The 13,452-nt window shown below is 45.3% G+C and overlaps 1 protein-coding gene across 3 annotated transcripts in view; it reads left to right on the forward strand.

Annotated features, from left to right (window-relative positions):
• The first annotated feature begins 6,128 nt into the window (after positions 1-6,128).
• Positions 6,129-13,452, forward strand: part of KANK1 (KN motif and ankyrin repeat domains 1) — a 128,858-nt gene continuing 121,534 nt past the window's right edge. Inside the window, exon 1 of one of the 3 annotated variants that reach the window (XM_064403120.1) lies at positions 6,129-6,268. The gene's annotated coding sequence lies outside the window, so the exon portion shown is untranslated. The remainder of the gene's footprint in view (positions 6,269-13,452) is intronic. The other 2 variants (XM_064403118.1, XM_064403121.1) reach the window with 2 other exon arrangements.

Consider the following 13,452-nt stretch of genomic DNA (forward strand, 5'->3'; position numbering starts at 1 on the left):
AGATTAATCAGCATGGCATGCATTTGAAGAACAAATAAATTGTCCCCAGCCTCTGCAAAGCAGCTTCACCCAAACAGGAGCAAAAGGCATGTTGTCTTCTTCAGCTTGATGTCTAGTCAAGATGAGACCTTTACTGTTGAGAATCATCATTAAACGACCATCACATGGGCCCTTATTTGTTAAATCAGCCAGCAGGTGAGAAGAACAGAATATGGGTCCACCACCCTTCTCAACAAAATGCCCAAGTACATCAAGTTTTTTCTTGCCTTTTTACAGTTAAGGCACTCAATATCCTAATCATATTTCTTTAAGAAAAGATACCATGCCTCTAAGTTAAAATACTCTCATGAACTTGAAACTAGAATAAAGGTTGAGAAACACCATTATCAGAGGACAGTTGTCTAATGAATTTGATGAAATTATTTGTATAAAATTTGTACAAAATAAACAAATTTGTCTATGCAGAAGAGAATAGAACCTACCTATACCTACCTACTCCACAATGAAGGAGAAACTCCTCCAATGACCTATGCATGATGGAAACAAAATGCTGGGGTCATTAGCTTCCTCATTCTGCTATTCCTTGGCATGAACATGCATAAATTTAGGATTGCATCAAATGAGTCTAACTTTGGGAGTTGATTTTATAAATTTCTTGTTCCAGCAAGAAATTGCCAATTTTTTTTTTGTCCTGAGTTCTTCCTACAGATGTTATTTTGCCTATTACTATGGCTCTCAAGTTTGCTTCTGGGGTGCTGTAAAATATTTTCTCCCTGCCCTGGCATGTGAGACAAGCATCCTGTGAATATCCAACCTCAGTCAGACCAACTCTGCCTCTCATGAGTTGTCATGCAGACATGCTCATCTTTCCCAGCACAGGTGTCCAAAGAGACCTTTGGTGATAATTTTAGGTTTCAGCATGATTCTCCAATGTAGTTCAAAACCCCAGCTGCTCTGTGCACATACCCATTGAGGAAATTATTCTATTAATCTCTCAGATGAATCATGACAGGTATCAAGTCCAAGTAAGGCCTTTTGTGGAGATTGAGCTTGGATGTACAACTTCATTATATTGATGATACAACTACATTAAACTGCAGTGGCCTCCTTGTCTTGCTCAAAAATAAAGGTCTGGGAGCTCTGGGGAATCAAGCATTCCCCAAAATATTTCAGGGACAAAAGTCTGGTGGCAACTTTTTCGTCTGTCTTATTAGAATTGCTCAAACCTTGGGGAGCATATTTTAACACTGCTTCTCCAAAGGCAAGTGCTACATTTCATCTAGTAAATGATTTCTGGAGTTGCATTCCTGTGCATTCATGCACAAATCAAGAACACTGTTCTGCCTCAAATATCCATATCCATGGTGAGATCCAAGACAATGTGTGGCAAACAGCAACACCTACCCTCCAGCATTAAAAACTCTGATGGTGGAAAATCAGGTGCTCTGCTGCATTCTTTCATCTCACTGTGGACTCTGAGGCAAAAATATGGTATTTTTTTCCCTGCTGCCACTGATGTGAGCCATGAACCAGGGTGGAAAAAATACCATGCTTTTTTTGTGTTTGTGTAACATCCTTCCTTTGCAGATAGGGCTCTGCAGAGACCAGCCAGTGGTTGGTTTGGTGTGCTGAGAAAAGAGAGACACAATGTGCATCTACTGAAACTGCTGCACCCCTAAAAGTAAGTCAGGACAGCAGATGCACAAGGGAGAAAAAGCTGGGCTTTTACAGGCTTGCAGTGGAGAGGATTACTCTGTCTCTCAGCTGCCATGCCCACTGTGTGGGGTCATCCACACCAGTGAAAACACATTACCCCTGCGCTCACTGTGGTGTGCAGAATACTCACGATACCAAATGTTTCGTACTTTTAAAACAGTGTTTTATTTAATTCCTTAGGCTGCTATCCAGCTTTGGCATTGGCAGCTGCTTGGCAATAATCAGCACTTCACAGTGTCCTTGAGAGGCAGAGGTGCCTTTGATGGGGGACACTCAGTAACACAGCCCTGCCCTGCTTAGCCCCTCTCTGTTCAACACACCACAAAGGAAGGGAGGACTTGAGGGGCAACGGTGGAAGGGTCACTCTGTTCTGGTCATTCTTAGGTGGGTGCTTGAACACCACTTCCTACATGTCAAATCTTCCATTTGGATAAAAAAGAAATAAGTGTTTTTTTCAGGTAAGTGGTATTTTAGAATGGACAAAATAAGGCACAGGAAAACATTACCATTTCCTATGGAAAGAACATTTCAACTTTTTGTTTTGTTTGGCAAAAAAAAAGAATTATTCTTCTTATACAATTTTCATGGAATTGGTTTTTTTAATACGTCAGGAGTGTTTCCACTACCCCTACAAATCAGGTGAAGTTTGCTGTGGCTTAAGGGGCTTCCCTGAAGCTGTGAGCTTTGTGGAACGGTCTGCGTCTTATTTTCTGAGGTTAGAGAAAGGTGGGAGAAGAGAAAATATGCAATTTATGAGTTAGGGTGCCGAGGAGCTGCTTGCTGTGGAGCCATAGATGTACATTGCAGTTTGAGGACGAACTACGGCAACTCATCTAAGAGTTAACTAAGATAACTATGGCCTCTTGTGCTCCTCTACAGTGGCAGCAAAGCAAAAAATTGCTGCCAAATACAGCAGCAGAGGAATGTCTGATGCCCCTCCTTTCCACAGTTTTACAAAAGTGGGCCACAGATGGGAAGAGGGTTGATGCAACCTGCCTTTAAATTTAGCCTGCAGATCACCTGTACTCAGGTGAACTTGCAGCACAGAGGATGCTGATGTGACTGACCCAGTGGCTCCTGAGTAAGCTGTGAGGGATGCCCAACAAAAAAACAGGTTTCAGGCATGAAAGTCTTAAAATCCAGAAGGATGGGGCCTGAAAATCCATGAGAGCTCACTCTGCCTGAACCTCTGCTCAACCCACTTCAGAAGGGCAGGATGATTTCTCTGAAGTCCTTGTTTTTAACACATGCTCAATGCATGCAGAGGGTTTATCTGTATTGTGAGCAATCTGAAATGTCTGTCAAAGCACAATATTTATCTGGACCAGATAATGGAAAAATACAACATGTTATCTCTCTTCAAAGTATTACTTTTACCTCCAGACATGCCCCTTATGATTTCCTACTCACAGACATGGGGCATCTGGCTTTTTGAAGGAAATAGGTGGGTTTGGGATTTTTTGGGGTGGTAGGGACTTTTTCTCTAAATGTTTAATAGTCCAGACTTCCTACCTGTCGGAGCAGATCACAAATAAAAAACACGCCAAGGAGCTAGAAAAGCCCTACAAAAGCACATATTCCCAGCCCAGTGTCTCTTGCTGGTGCTTAGGCTGAGCAAGGCAAACACTCACTCCCACAGCACCAGGTGGGAGCTGCACGGGCATCTCCGACGGTGACAAAGCCAGTGCCAGTGCCCAGCTGGGAAGGAGGGAAGGAGGAACCTGCTCCTCATGGCTCACATCTGTGAAAGAGTAGCAACGCGTTCACGTCTTCATCCCCCTTTGTCCTGGAGGCTTTGGCTGGATTAATTTAGACAGAGACAAGATTCTCTCTTGGGTGCTTGACAGGGTGGAGTCTCTGTCCCCTCTCCAAGCCTTTCCTCAATGCATGTGCAGGGCAGATGGAGCTGATTGGCAGGGGCTTACTGGCTCCCCTCACTTCGAGCTTGCCTGCACACCCCTCTGCCCCATTTAGCAGATCCCCAGTGCTCCCAGTTAGTGCACTCTGCAAGTTCTCTGCAGGGCCAGACAAGCTCCAAGGAGCTGAAGGTGATCCAAGACCTGCCGGTTTTAATTGCACCATCAAAGGAAAAAGCCCCATCCACTGCATGGCCACGCTGAAAGACTTCTGTCACTCTTACGTAGGTAATGCAACAATTGACTTCTTTATTTAATTTCACTTGTTTTAACTGTCAAGAGCTGGCAGCTCTTGAAAGAAAGGATTAAGTGGGAGAAGTGGAAAGAGTCCTATCTTCTTGCTCGGTACACTGCCGTAGTCTGAGTGCTTTCATTCTGTTTGTACAGTTTCTGGTACAACATGGTCCCGACCCAAGTAATTGGATGAATAAGCTGTTGGTAAGGAGTTGTTTGCTAGTCTGAATATACTCTCTTTTTGGTTGTTAATATGAGAAATGGTAAGTGGTGCTCACTGTTATCTCAATTACTTCTTTCATCAGTAGCCCCTTTTTTTAGAGTTGGCAATTCAACCATTAAAAATAGACTCTGGGTGGAAAGTTAGCAGTCAGGATTAATAGCTATTAGCATCTTAAAGAGCTGCAGAGCCTGTTTGCAAATTTGGACTGCCAATATTTCCAAAAATATATGGGTTTGAATTAAAATGTACAAAAATACTTTTCTTTTTTCTTAATAAAAGCTCTGTGGTTTGAGAGGTGGTTTACATTAATGTCATAGCAGCCTTACTTAGAAAAATACTAGATGTGATTTAATCGCTAAAATGTTTAATGGCTTCAGAGATTTCAGAAAAAATACTGGAAATTATTTAGATGGAAATGCCACTGAGCTTATTAGCTTTTTATAGAATGAGAAAACCCTAACATTTTTTGTCTACCAATACTTGAGCGTGGTCCATAGGGAGGAAAAAAAAACCCCAGAGATTTTCAAATTTCCTTAATATCCTCCTTGGTCTATTCTGGAATCAATATTCATTGAGGGAAACTTTGGTAGTCTCCATTCACAAACTTCAGGTATCACATCTGGGAAAAAAAAAAAAATCTGGGAATATGCAAAGCTTCGGGAGAATTAACCAGGGAAAGGCAAAAGAAAAGCAGAGGAATTACACAGAAAAAAGGAAATGAGAAGGGATCAGAAGACGCCAGCATTTGATAGCACACTACATGTAAAACCAGAAAAAACAAGGAGTGTTGCACCCCAGCTGTGTCATTTTGCTCTGTGGAGTAACTCACAATAATCACCTTGCAGGGTCCTATATCCAGAAATGGAAAAGAAAACCGGGGATTGTTTTCTGTACACTCCTGACTTTGCTGAGTCTCCTGTATCTTGCTTACTCCTGGCCTGTGGATTCTGATTTTTATTTGGGAGGGACTGTCCTGTGAAATCCTTCCTGGCATCATCACAAAGCTTCTGAATGATTTACTCCTGGAGACACTGGATCCCTGGGGCAACGGAGATAGCTCTTGAGATAAGAGTGGGAGGAGTGAAAGAAAACACCATCAATCCGTTCCGAATATTCAAGCCCTCGAGCGAAAAAATTCAAGGCACACAAAAACCGGGAGTACTGTATCCTTTCGCAGCTGAAAAGGTTTTAGAGATGGCCTGTTCTGACCAGTAAAAATCAAGGCACAAGTCTAAAAACTTTGTTTCTAAGGGGAGGTTCACAAAACAATGCAGAGAGAGCTGATGCCCATTTTGCTTTCTGAAAGCCCTGCCGAGGGACTTTCAAAAAGCAAACCCAGTGCAGCCGGAGGGCACATTCTGCCGAGGCTCCAACATGAAAAGAGCGTTTCACGCGAGAGCCTCCACTGGGGAACCCTCAGCACTGGACTGTGTACCAGCCTAGGACAGGTATCGGACCTGACCCCATTTATTAGACCTGCTGGGGCCAACACTCCTTTTCTGAGCTCCGAACAGCCCCTCCAACCCGCACACATCGCGGACTCCACTGGGGTTAGCCCCCGGCAGATCTTCCCAAGGATGCTGAATTTCTAGGCGCAGCCCCGACGGTAAACTACCCTCCCTGACGAGGAGCTCCCGCATCCCGGCCGGCCGCCGAGCCAGGCTCTTAAGCGAGGGGCAAGAGAACTCCTGTCTGCCCCCGCCGCTCGCACTCCAGCGCACCGCCGCCGCTCCGCCGCCACCCAGCCCAGCCCGGAGCGTCCCGCGGCGGCAGGAGCGCCGTGCCGGGGTGCGGGGCAGCCAGCCCGGGCCGTGCCGGGATGCCGGGGCAGGCGGCCCGGGCCGTGCCGGGGTGCGGGGCAGGCGGCCCGGGCCGTGCCGGGGTGCGGGGCAGGCGGCCCGGGCCGTGCCGGGATGCCGGGGCAGGCGGCCCGGGCCGTGCCGGGGTGCGGGGCAGGCAGCCCGGGCCGGGGCGGGAGGCGGCCGGAGGCGCCGCGTTGGTTTTGGGCAGCGCGCAGCCGCAGTGCGGCCGCCGCCGGGTACAAAGCGGGGCCGGAGCGCTCCGCGGACTCGCAGCGCGGCGGCGGGAGGGAGGGAAGGAGGGAAACAGGCAAACAGCTGAAGTTTTGCGGGGTCTCTGGAGTTCCCCCAACCTCCTCGCCGGGACGCGGAGCCCGGAGGTGAGCGGCGGGGATGCGATTGGGATGGGCTGGACGTGGGCGCTCGGGCGAGGGGCGAGCGCAGCGCGGCGGAGCTGCTGCCGCCGCTCTCGTCGAGGAGCCTCGCAGTTCCCCGGCCCCGGGGGAGCTCCCGGCAGTGTCGGGAGCGGGGAGCGGACGGTCAGCCACGGCGCTGCCCCGCTGTAGGAAGGACGGCGGTCCCGGCGGACCGGTCTGTGAGCGTGTCGCGAAGAGTTGTTGGTCTGCAGCCCCGTTTTTAGTAAAAACGCTTGATTATGCCAAACGAGCATCGCCGCATCCCGCCCGCTCTCGGAGCCGCGACCCTGCCCTGCGCCCCGCCGGCAGCTCCCCCGGCCCCGAGGGAGGCGCTGCCAGGTGCGGTGGGAAGTACCTGGGAAGGGGAGAGGTCACATGTGAGCGCAGTGTTCATCGGTGCTTTGTTTAAATGGACCGTCACTAACTTGTGAGCCGGCACTTCAAAAGAGTAGAGAATTTTTTTGGGTAGGGGGATGGGAGAAGGGGAAGGTCTTGGGCTTTGATGCTCAGTACAAAAGTGCTTCAACTTTGGCTGCTCTTCACGAGTCTCACGAATGCTCTTCACGAAAAAAGAAAAAGCGCAATTCACAAACTCTTAAAGACATCCTGAAGTGTTTGAAAACACTCTTAATTTTTCTGAAACAACGTTCTGGGACCCAGTAACTTTATACGCATTTACGTGTAAAAACTGATTCAGATATAGTTAAAAGCCTCAGTAATGATAGTGACTTTCTTGTGACTGCTTTGTTCCCGAGTTGCACATTAGACCAAGCTGAGTTTAACTTTTCTTGTACTGATGTTCAGATCAGGTATGGTGTGCTTTTTGTTAAAGCTCTCAAACATTTAAGTAGCACCTGAGGCCGTTTGGCATATCAGTAGCATAGTTGACTACCTTGTATCTTGGCAAGCCATAGAAGATACCGTCACAATTTGCTGATTAAAAATATCGACTGTATCTTACCCTTTTATTTCACCTCTTCTGTCAGAGTGACTGGGTCTTATTAGAAGTTGTGGGGGTGTCTATTGAGAAGGAAGGAAAATATGAGAAAAGTGAGAGGAGGCTAATCGGGATAATGTGCGAATTTTACAAAGGCCAAACTAATTTAGAAAGTGTTCATGATGTCCAGAGAAAGTGCTGACATTTTTGTTCGCTTGACTTAGAAGTGCTGCTTGGGTCTTCACATCCAGAGTCAGTTTTCCAAAGAGAGTGGGTGCCAGTAGGGCGAGGTGGTACTGCCTGGCAGGAGTAGGGCTGCATCCAGTCTGTGGTGCAAGCAGTATCTTTGAAGTCATGTCTCTCTTCTGCCTGGGAACATCTGCCATGTATTAGTGACTAGATGAAACAGGATTCCACCCCAAAACTGCCTCCTCAACAGGAGATGAGATATTGTCACATGACGAGACAGCCTGTGTCCTTCCTCCGCTGGTTTTGAGTGAGAGAGGTTGCACCTCTGGTGCACCTCTGCAGCTCTGGTGCGGGGCAGTGGGGTGGGAAACTTGTTGCATTCCACACAGCGCTGAGTGTGGGTCACGCCAGTGCCAGGGGCACAGCCCCAGGTGGTGGCAGAGTGCAGCCTGGGCTTAAGGATAGGTAAGGATACATGCTCTTGTGTGCCTCAAAATCTGCAGCTTTGCTGACCATGTGTTTAATGGAATGACTCTGTTTCATTTGTCTGACATCACAGTGTGGTTTGTCCCTTTGTATTGCTAGCAATCTAACTAGAAGGAAATTCATATTGTAAAGTGTGTTTTGTTGACAACTTCTGTAGCACTCCAGCCCATACAGGAGTCCCTAGGGTCTTAGTTTTTAATTAGTGCACACCTGCTTTCTTTTAAGATTGGGCTTTACTTCAAAATTGCACTGGAGAAAGCCTTGATTGAAAACTGAATGTGAACTGGTTTTAGGTGTCAGTTCAGGGTGTCTTTAAAAACCCCACCTCCTTGGGAGAACCTGCTATGGAGGTATTTCTTGTAGCACAAATGACTTCACTTTGAGATGAGTTGATCCAGTAGCTCCCCCTCGTATCTGTTTGCCTTTTCTCACTCTCGCAGTTTTCTCAGGTTTGTAAGCTTCTGGTACACCTTGTCGTCTCAATTTCTGCAGTGTGCTGCATGTCTAAATAATAGATGGTGAAAGTGAAATGAAAACGTCCAAATGAAGAGTCAGTTTTGCAAATGATGCAGAGCTACTGTGAAGAGCTGTCGGGAATGGGCATCTGATCGTGCTTTCAGTTGCTAAAACATCAGTTGTTAACTGAGGAGAGTTGCAGATTTTCTTGTGGTGTCAGCACCTGTTGAAGTGGTAGGTCATGGAGACGAAGTGTTTTTTCCCTGGTCATTTAGCTAATGGAATTGACTAATGGGCCAAAGGAGGTGTTTCGGGCATAACTGCTTGTACTGTTTATCCATCCAAATTCTCCTCTGCACTTTAGAAAGGGGAGAAACATAGTAGTTGGAAAGTGGATTGAAAGCACGTGTGTGTGTGTATGTGCACAAGTATGAATTTTATCTAAAATTTTTGTGGGTTGTGTCAAGATGACGTGTTAAGCTGATGACTAGGTTTTCATGTTGTAATGATGATGAGGCGTTAATGTGGAATTGCAACAAGAGGTAGCAACGAGCTACTTACAAAAAATTATGATTCCACCTTACTTCTTAAAGATGCAGTAAATGTAGTTTACAGATGACTTGAAATGCCAGCTGTAACTTTTTATAGAATTTATTTGAGAAGTCTTTTGTTTAAACTATATAAAAATATCTAAAAATAACATTGTCTTTTTATAAACCTTTTGTATATAACCATATTTCACAAGCCTTTATGAAATAAAAATATTTATGAACATTATTAAATAAGCTCATCTTGACTAGAGATTCAGATTTATGGTGAGGTTTATAATGTGTTTGAGTCTAGTGGGAAATGATTCATTTTAAGTATCTTAATAGTATCTGCTTGCATGGTTGAATAATTGGCAGTGCTGTAAAAAGGCATTTATGTATCTCAAGGGAAACTACTTAGGCTTGTCAACTCTGACACTCCACAGTTGTCTCTTGCTCCCATTATAGAGGCTATATAGTGAGGGGAAGTAACATGCAAATTATATGACTGTTCCCAGCTATCAAAAGACTGGTACCTGAAGACAAATAAATACATGTCAGGAATTAACAATTGGCATAATTTATTTTTTTCCCCCCAGTTTATATATTTTCCTAGCATTGTTGTATTGTGAATTGTACTTGTAAGGTCTATCTAGCGTGTTCTCTAATTCTGAATTTTGCCCATGTGTTTTACTTTGGGAAACTGTGTCTGCAGTCATGACAGTAGTGTTGAGACTTGTGGTTAAATCTGAATAGTGATTCAGGCCATGTTCATATTTGTACTTCACCAAAGGCTCCCTGGCAAACTCCAGAAAGCAGAAAGATGTAGGTGGTGATAGTCACTTTTTCACTATTAATGGTGTACTTGTCTATGATGAGGAAAAAAGGAAATAGCTTATAATGTGCTGTAGTGAACATGGGAAATGCTTTCTGAGCTTTGATAATAATGAAAAAAAAATCTGTCATTCAGGAGGGGTGGCAAGAGCATCTGATCTCTCTTTCGGGCTGCCACGGACTCTGGGCTCTTAACCCTGTATTAAACCCAATGACTAGTCTGGCTAAAGCATAACTTGGAAGGCGACATCCTGTTGGACTTAACTTCCACAGGTTTCCCTTGTCACTTAGTGCCAATTTTTTGTGTTTTTCTGAGCTCAAAAATGTGTTTCTGATTTCTAATTAGAGCTGTACTGAGGAAGGATAGCTGGCAATTAAACATGAGTCATGAATGCGTGTTTTCAATGTCCCTTTAATTCTTTAGAGATGTGAGTAGACTGAAGACTGAGAAGTCGGACAAGATCAGTTGGAATTTAATTGTGGATAAGCATTGTCAAACTGAGTCTGGTCTTTTCAAAAGCCAAGCTGCTATTGACATACTTTTCTGATGTATGGGCTCCCTATTGCACACAGGAGCCAAAAGTAGACCCAGATATTTGCCCTGACGGGTTGGAGGATGGGTAACTACCTTTCCCTAAAACAAGGCATCTCCAGAAAATGTTCTGGTGAAGGGGATGGTGGGAGGAGTTGGGCTCTGGGGGTGTCCCAGCCTGCTTTGGGGCCCAGGGATAGTGTCTGTGTCCCATCCCTCACACAGACAGAGATGTTGTGCCGTCCTGGAGCACTGAGATGTTGCTGTGTGACACACAGAGCTCAAGACAAAGAAGTGGCAGTGAGAGAAGTCTCCTACATGCATCATAGGTCTTTTTTCCATCTTCCCTGCAGCTGTGTATGCCATGAGCTATAGCTTTTTGTGGTGTTTGGGGGTGGTTGGTATCCAGGAGAGCAGTGGGTGCACCTCACTGGATTTCCTGGACGAATGTTTGCAGTGCCACACTTAGGGGTTGGATTGGTGGTCTGCACTGGCCTGGTGATGTATTAGGCTGTTTCATCATGTGCTAGTGCTCTGAAGTTCCTTGCCTGTAGATGCCCTAAGCTGCTGATTGTAGAAATCTAGAAGGATTTACTCTTGAATTCATTGTTACCTTTGGTACCCTTTCCTCATCCCAAGGACCTTGCTTTTTCTTACTGGTCTATCATCTTCTGGGCCCAAAGAGTCCTGTGCATTTACATGAAACAGTAGTGCCCTGGCAGGAGTAGGTTAGACTGCTGCTGAGGTTTGCAAGAAGATGCAAACAGCCAAAATGTTGATTATTGGACAGGGCACTTATTAAGGCTGCTTTGGGTTGAGAGGTTCTGTACCAGAGGTTCTTATCAAATGTGAGGTACCCATACATCTAAGACTGATGATGTCTAATCAATCCTGTATGTCTTGTATGAGTCTGTAATTAGTTAACACTGACTTTTAAACCCTAAGTCCGTGGACTTTTTTTCCCTGCTTTTTTGTTATTTCAGGTAGTCTTCCTAAGTTTAGCTCCAGACAGGGCTGTTACCCACACAAGTGATCCGTCCTTCTCTTGGTCTCACTAAGCTGTTAGCCTTTATGGCTGCTGTGCACTGACAATAAATTCTGTAGCGTGTGTGCACACATTTCAGCCTTTTAATTGTATGACTTGATCAACACTTCTTGACATAAGGCCAAACACTGATTTAGCTTTTATGCACCATCTATTATTTTACATAATCCACTAGCCCCTTCCAAATAATGTAGTTTGGTGTGTTAAAGATTGAGCTGTCTTTGTGAAGCCTCTTTCACGATTTACGTGTATTTCTGATCCCTTCCCAATTCTGCAGGGTCATTTTTAAGGGGGAGGATGCTGCCCAGATTGACTCAGATGATTTTGCACCACGAATTGCCGAGTGGCGCCAGAAATGTTTCTGTTTTATTCAGCAGCCGTGCCAGTCTCCACACTTCCTGGCTCTTTCCTGTTGGCCCTGCCTGTGCTGCAGGGGCTTTACAGGGGCTGCAAGTAGGCAGAAAACCTGTGCCTGGCCGAAAGCAGCCCTTGCGCTTTTGCTGCCACCTTCTTTCTCTTGGTGTTAGTATTAATGTGGCTGTGGGACAAAACAGATTGGAACACCGATCTGGCTGGAAACAGATGAGCTGGAATACCTCCCTCCTTCCCCTCACCCCCGGCTATTGGATGTGTGCAGTGTCCCACGGGCTGTGCCAACATGGCATGAGAGGGTGGGAAGGCTCAGCGGTAGTACGGGGATGTCAGAAATTAATGGGCATGAAATCGTGGTACTGTGATTGCCTCCCGAGCCGGTGAGTTGGAATTCCATGTGATGTGAATTTGGTCCATTAGAACCTTTTAGGTAGATGAGGGTCAGGAGCACTGATCATCCAAGCCCTGCTTTGTGGATGGGACTGGGAGAGCTCCTCACCTTGCTCTTTCTACTCATCATGCTACCAGCCTGCAACCTGTTAGTCTCAAAGACTAACGAGTTTCGTTTAAAACTAAACTAATTATCCGTTTAAAACTAAACTAATTATCTCCCCCGAGCTAGTCTAATCCTTTTTTTTTTTTTTTTTTTTTTTTTTAACCACAACTGTTTTCCCAGCTAACGGCTGGAAGCCTTCCCTGAAGTGAGATAATGTCAGAGGTTGAATGTGTTTGTTTAGGTGCATAAACATGGCTGTGCATGGTGGGGCTTCCATCACAGTGTTTTCATTCACTTCATGAGCTATTAAATGAGAAAAGGATGGTGCTCATTCTTGAGCTGTTTTGGAACAGCTGTGTCAAAAAGGCCCCAAGGACCTCGGACAATAGTGAAATCTCTGTGAATGATGAATGCTCTTTTCATCTCTGTCTCAGCATACGCAGAGGATCTCGGAGAGTTATACCAAACTAACCTAATTTGGATAGGAAAAGAAAGATATATACATGAATGTTTGTGTGGCTCTTCAGTACTTCTCCAATGGAAGTACTTCTCGCAAATGGAATTTGCGAAGAAGTGGAGTGACTGGGGAAAGTAATGTTTAGATTCAGACTAGGGAACCTTTCTGTCTATTTGTGTTGACACTTCTGGGTGTTTTAAAATTAGAATATGAAAAGTAACAAAGGACAGTCAAGATACTGATCGTGAGACAAAAGCCGGGGCACTTGACTCATGCATAGTTATTAAATGAAGCAATATTGCAGAATTTTTCTCCCAATTTCCAGACTTCCAGCAGAAGAGAAATCAGAATGAAAGAGTTGATAGGTCTTCTGAGTTTTGCAGCTTGGCAAACGCAGTTTAAGGTTGTTAGTATGTTCTGACCAGTGCTTTGTTATTAACCCACCTGTTAGTAGACAGGTTGTTACAATTCATCAGTGTTCCTTTGCAGTGTTAGTAGACTGATACATTAAGATATGTTCTGCTTCCCGCTGCAGCTCAGTTTTTGGAGGGCTGCACTAGAGCAGAGCCTTGCTTTTTTCGTTTCCCCAGGGTGTATCTACCTCAATAGACACAGCAAAATACCTACTAAGAGATGTTTCGTTTAGCTGATTTCTTCAGAGTAGAAACTGGTCTTTCGATGAGGGGTGAATCCCACTGTGCGGGGTTTGTTTGTTTGTTTTGTTTTTAAGGAGAGTGCTTTACTGGGTAATGAATGATTCATATGCTGGAATCTGACTTTTAGCTCCGATTAGCCACAGATACTCGCAGATGTACCT

This window comes from Passer domesticus, chromosome Z (assembly GCF_036417665.1).
Source record: "Passer domesticus isolate bPasDom1 chromosome Z, bPasDom1.hap1, whole genome shotgun sequence".
NCBI classification, from domain to species: Eukaryota; Metazoa; Chordata; class Aves; order Passeriformes; family Passeridae; genus Passer; species Passer domesticus.